Raw genomic sequence first — 7,153 nt, forward strand, 5'->3', positions numbered from 1 at the left:
TTTAAAAAAAATATTTAAAATGAATTAATCATAAACTGTCACTGTACAGTAGGGACCGGAGAGCACCAAAAGGTCCACATATGGATCGTTCGCATAACCATCCGATGATCAGGATATAGAATTCGGTCGATACCGGTGCGGTCGCAGGAACGGACGGACGGCCTACGAGAGTTAGGACATAAGATCAGGAGCTAGGGTTCACAGAGGGTTGCTGACTAAAGGTGACGGACGCAGACGGACGTCCCGCGATGGCAAGAACTTGGCTCGGCACAAATCGGCCAATAAGGATGTCTGCATGACTGATAGTCAGGACCGGGCACAAACCGGCTATCAAGAGCCTCGCGCTGTCGTCGCGAAACGTGTATGGCCCAGGCGACGAACCTCACTGTCTTTGCGTCTGCATGAATGCCAAATACTTATAGCCGAGCACCATAAGGACGACCGTTGAACGTCCGGTCGTCGGCGCTCGCTAAGAATATCATAAGCAACTCCGGATTAAGGTAAATTGAGATTAGCCTCCAAGGGCCTACAATTGGGCCTTGATTAAGTTTACACTAATCATTGGCCCATAAGAAAAACTATAAATAGGAGTCAAAAGTAAGAGGTAGTTGGTTACATTGAATGCACATTTATTTCACTCTCTTTCTATCTCTAACCTTGAGAATTGAAACTGACTTGAACGTCGGAGTATAATTAACAGGTACTCGGCCATGCTCGACCGAAAGAACGATACCACTAGGAGGGAGACGGACGGTTCGTGAGAAAAGTGCGAAGGAGGACTTGGAGACATTCCCGACCGGAACAATCACGTTTATTTTTTTTTGCTTTTTAGATTTATGACACATAATTTATATTGTGATATAAAGTTATATGCTTTTTAAAATTTTTAATCTATATTATGATAATAAATGAACTATAAGGTTAACTCAATTTCATAAAATCAATTTTTAAGTTAAAATTTACACATAGTAATATATTTTAAATTGATTTTATTTATAATGAGACTAAAAATTAATGAGTAGTCGATACCGAATGATACAATATGTTCAATAAACAACAAAAATTGTTAAGATAGACTTTATTCAAATTCTGATATATGTTAAAAGGTGAACTTTAAATCTAATTCAACTTCACAAAACTGACTTCTAAAATACACATACTTATAAATTATTATAAATTAATATTATTTTTAATCTATACGGGACTTTCAATACCAAAAAAAACTTCAGGTAAATATCGAAAAACATTTTTATGGTTTTATCTTAATATATATATATAGACATAGATATAGATATTCAGGAGAACAGGAAGTAGTGTTACTTTTAAGAATAAGTAATGTCCGTACTTGTTAACTTATATTTGATTATTATTGTATATAAAATAAGCTTGCTGGAGGAGTAACAGTGAAATATATCTTAGAAAAATAGAGAACGTCATTAGCTTATATAAAATATGATTGATGATTAATAAATATATACACACTATGCAAAAAGAAAATAATATATACGTATTTCTGTGGATTATATCGCACACCTAACCCCACCGACCCATACCTCTTTGGGTATTTATATACGATCAGTGGCCATTCTTTAATCACAACAGGCATATAAATTTTATTTTATTTGTACGCATCTATCCCTACAGGCACGAAAAAAATCAAGACATGCCACCATCATACGTTGAGTAATATTGTATTATATACATAAATTTTCCTAAAAAATTATACCAAGGAAAGAGGTGATGAAGACAAACACGCAATTAAAAAATAATGTACAAAGACAAATGGAAAAAATAAATAAAGAAAATAGGTGATGTATAAATTATTTATTTTTTAAGATGATATATAATGTGAGAAACTGTTATGTATATTATATAATAATTTTTTGGTTTAAGCGTATAAAAATGTGAACACAGTGGTTAGTATCACCTGATGACGGACCTACAAGTACTCTCCGGTACAACCTGGTGATGGTATTGATTTGGATTTTGTGATTGTTGGTTTTGTTTTGTGATACCTCGACCTCATGAATGACACGTGAAATCAACTTCAATCCGACATTACACTCAATGCCAACAAAACAAACTTTGCAGAAACCCATGTGTGTGTTCCTAAATTCTCCTACTTTCTACGTTTTCAACTCAGTACTATACTAAATACATCGTTACTTATCCTCAAATCGAATACTAATCACCTTGTTCAGCTTCTGCATTCCCATTTTATTGCATTCATGACTGCAGCTGGCTTCCCACTTGTTTTTCCTGCAAAAAATTATTCATGTCCCACTTTCATGAACATGTCAGTATCATGTAGAACTCAACATGTTCAGTGTCATACCAACAGTTAATCTTCATCAACATACGGATAAACCTCAGCCAGCTCAAGATCAACACATGCATGGATATATACACACACGATGTTCTTTTATTAATTTTTCTGTCAAAATTTAACTTCAGTTATTGAGCAGAAACGAAAAGCAAAGCCGATAAAGTGATAATAGTTATACTGTTTGGTTATATTGTTATCATTTGTTCGAAACTGTATACTGTTCAACACCATTTAGTATATCGTTTGATCTCATTATTTTGTGTCGTTCAGTGTACCATTTGATTTCATTAACCTGAATCGTTCGGTATATTGAACGAAAAAAAATAATGAGACCGAACGATATACTGAATGGTACCAAACGGTATATAAAACGGTGCCAAACAGTGATAAAAGTATAACAGAACGATGTAACTATTATCATTAAGCTATAAGTAGTTGAGTTTTGATCTTCCGAGAAAATGCCTCACCACCTTTCAGTTGGATGAGAATTTGATTATATATTTGGATGGTAATTGCACATGTCTATATTGTGATTATTTAAATGTTTGATGAAGAGAAAAAAGCATGAGAAAACAAGCTAAGCTGTCATGTAAGTTTGGAATATGAACATGGATTTTGAGAGGTCATGCTCAACGTGGTTGGTTCTTTTCTTCGGAAGACATTCATATTAATTGGTGGAGTGGAGAACAAAAAGGGATAAGATCAAAGTATATATAACAAAAGTGGTAATTAAAGCTATTTCTTGCTTGTCAATTTCTCAACCTACATATCACTACTTCAATGTTTGCTACTACAATTATAAGTGTCTCAATACTGCAAGCTTCCCCATGTGCTCCTGCCTAAACATCCAACACTATATACAAAAATTGTTACCAGACACAAATCTATATCAGATGCATACCATATTATACTGTTCTAACCCTGCCTTCGTTTTTCCTACTTTTTACCACGTTTCCTACGCTCAAAAAGTCATATTCCAAAGCTAAGGGACTCCTATACGGCAGTGTGCTGAATTTTCTCTCATCTCTCCTCCACCCTTGTTTTTCACAGTGCCAAACAATCATAATATTGTTAAGATGACAAAAACACTTTACAGGACGAATTCCAATTGCTTCTTCAAAAAATCAAAACTAGTACAGAATATACCCAACTTCAAATATCTGTATTGCATAAATTATTCCTTCACATTTTCAGACAGATGAACGTGATATATAGTAGTAGAAATTATATCTATGATATTATATTAAAAAGTAAATTTTAAATTTACTCTAACCTTAAAAAAAATTATTTTTAAGATGAGGTTTATAATTTGATCTTATTTTTAGTCAACGTAAGATTTTCAACACTAATAATCAGTGAATGAAATTAATTAGAGAAAAATGGAAAAGATTGAAAGGCTCATAAACTTTAACCAAAATGTGCTAAGCAGATTAATTCAGCATAAGCGATATTGTTTTTAAGTTGATAGGGACTTTACCTTTCATCTGGCACATGAAAGCCATGTTACTCTTGCCCCTAAAGTTCTCTTGTCAAAACAACATACTGAGGTAATTGTATCCGAGTTTTTATATATGAAGATCACATGTTAAAAATAAAAAAGTTTGAAATTTCAACTTTTTTAAGTTATGAAGATTAATCCATTTTTTAAGTTATAAGTAAAATGTTAATTTCTTCCAGAATATCAATTATTTCTTACGGATTTTTCTGCTAAAATTATTTGCAAGAAATAATTTTACCAATAATTATGTGCAAGCTCAGCTTCTGCCAAATTGTACCATGTACATATTCTCGCTTCATGTACCAAAAATAACTATGCCTTTGGTTTCTTGCCACTTATTGCTTAATTATTATTGGTTGACCAAATTTTTTAAGATTTATTTAAGTTTAAAATCTTTCATAAATTTGAGTAATTTTATTTAATTTTCATTAAATTTATTTTCTTTTATTGAGTATTCAAAACTTCTATATTTCCAATTGTTCTTAAAAAAAAATTAGTTTACAATGAACATAATTCATCAATAACAACAAAAAAAAAATTGTTAGTAATTCGATTTTATTAATAGCTTACCAGCAACTACAAATTTGTTGATAAAGTAATTATTGATAAATTTTATTGATGAATTTTGTGATGCATTAACAATTATATATTCATTGATCCATATTCGTCATTAATTATAAAAATCTTGTAGTGTGAGTTTCTAAAATTAAACTTTTTTATTATTTGAGTAATCTGATTGTTATATTATCCTTTGAAAATATGTGAAGTTTTGTAATGTTGTGGTGAGAACCAATCCTTTAGTTGCATTGATGATATGAAAGTTATTGGAAAATATAACAATAATATTACCTATATATGTTCTATTGACAATGAGTCTTGTAAGTGATAAAATAAAAGTTATCGAGAAACATAACAATTTTGATATTTAATATATTTTTAGTTAAAATAATAAATTCACTTGTTATTTAAATTAATTAAAATATATTTTTATACTAATATAAAATTTTATATTTTTTAACTAGCAAAAATAATTAAGGAAAATAATAGTGCCCGGGTGTCACATGCCCACCAGCTTCCGTCTGGTTCGTCCTCGAACCACACAGTACTGGGACTGATACCATTTACCCATCCCAGAATTTCTCCAGGCTAAGCACGCTTAACCATGGAGTTCTTATGGGTTAGGCTTCCGAAAAGTAAATGCATTTTGGTGATATGGGTCGCCAAATCAATTCCTTTAAGATATCCTTCAACTGTATAGTCCCATACCTATACAGTATCCAGATCCCTTTCATTCCGGTGTATGTTCGATTCGTCCATGTGCCCCTTCCACTCGAAGCCTGCCAGGAGCCGCTCCTTGTCTGTGTCCCCTGCACCATGCTTCTTGCACCGACGATCACTCTCCGCCCTCATCAGTGCCCGGGTGTCACACAATGAAAAAGAAAATTAAAAGTAACGACTCAATTAAAAAATATAAATTTTTTAATAGTAAACAATCAAAATTTAATAAAAACTCAATTAAAAATACTATGAGAGAGTTAAAATTAATGAATTTAAGACGAAGAAAACCATTTTTTTCCTTCTTTCTTCCAATTATTGGGACAATTAATCTTATTCTTCTCTTAGTTAGTTATTTAATTGTTTTTATTTTGCAGCTCCAAAACTCCTATGTTTACAACCTACAAAAACGATACTTTTATAATATTATAACACTGAGAGAGGGTTCTTATAACAAATTTTTAGTCAGACTTAAATTTATTTTTGATGTTTAAAATTTGAGATAAGTATCCAATGATTTATTTTTATTCTTAAGTGCATGTTGTAAATATTGATAAAAAATATTGGTTTTTAATCTTTTAATGCATACTAAAAAAGAAATAATGATCTGTAAAATAATAATATGAAAGGAAAATACTCTCTATTTTGATAATATAATTCTTTATATTATAATAATGTATAGAAATTAAATTAATAAAACAATCATATAAAAATGTTGGAAGAATTTATGCTCAAATAATAGTATTTTTGAACTTCATAATACATTGGATTGAAAAAGACAGTAGGAGTGTTTGGATAAAAGGAAGATGTGTTCTAAGAATAATATAGATTTGGATAAGTAGGTTTGTGTTGTGTGTGATGCAGAATATGAATTATATTTTATAAAGTACATATTGATATGATATGGTCGAGATGGAAAGTATTTTCATTTGGTAAGCAACTTAGGAACGACATAAACTAACAAGGCTATGTATGTACATCCATGGGGACCACCTTAAAAGGCACATTAGATAAACACTCTACTGCCTTTGGAAGATACACTTCTTACGTAAGTATTTCAATTACACTGTTATAAAAATAATGATATTTAGACAATATTTTTTTACAATATTTGAATATTGATTACGTGTCAATATGTGATTGGTAAAAAATTACTCCACAATTAATAATAATAATAATAATCATAAACATTATTGTGGAGTAATTTTTGACCAATCACAGATTGACACGTAATCAATGTTTAAAAAAAAATGTTGTCTAAATATCATTATCTATTATAAAAAAATAAACCAAATGGTGAAACTCTTCTTGGGCTGAAGGCCCAATCGTTTTTGGGTGTTTCATCCTCCACCTCCAAGTATTTCATCCTGCACCTCCAATTTCCGAAAATACCCTTATTTAATTAATAGTTTAAGAGTTTAATATTTTGATTGGTCTGAATTTCTGTGCCAGCATTAAGACCACCTCCATTTTGTCCAATCAGTAAGCATGCATTTTGTTGAACTCTGTAACCCTTGACCCTGCACCCCTTGACTCTACACCCCTACATCACTCCTGCACCCCACTCCTGCACCCCACTCCTGCACCCCACTTCTGCACCCCACTCCTGCACTCTCTCATTTTCAGCATACCACTTCTGCACCCTACTCCTACACTCTCTTATTTCTAGCATAGTGATTCATCTTTATAAACAAACCTTACATCCCTCCATTTTTGAAATGCAACTCGCTTAAGGTTTTCTGAGTGTTGGTTATATATATATTTCCCAAGGATTGTTGAGTGTAAGCTGAATTGTTTCATTTGCAGTGGGGCGGCATCAGCTTCTTCCTATTAGCTATTTTTTAGCGTTAGAGGTTAGTATTTATTTTAAAATTTGTTTGTATCTTCCTTGCATTGGTATAGCTGATGGATGGTTAATATATTTTTTTTTAAATCTGTTTGGATGTTCTTGTTGTTCATTGTATTGATATTAAGAGATAAGAGGTATTTAATTTTAGTTAGAATGTTTCATAAAACGAAAACATGTGCCAATCGGACATGGATATCCGATTAAC

The sequence above is a fragment of the Vigna radiata genome, chromosome 5, assembly GCF_000741045.1.
Source record: "Vigna radiata var. radiata cultivar VC1973A chromosome 5, Vradiata_ver6, whole genome shotgun sequence".
Classification (NCBI taxonomy): Eukaryota; Viridiplantae; Streptophyta; class Magnoliopsida; order Fabales; family Fabaceae; genus Vigna; species Vigna radiata.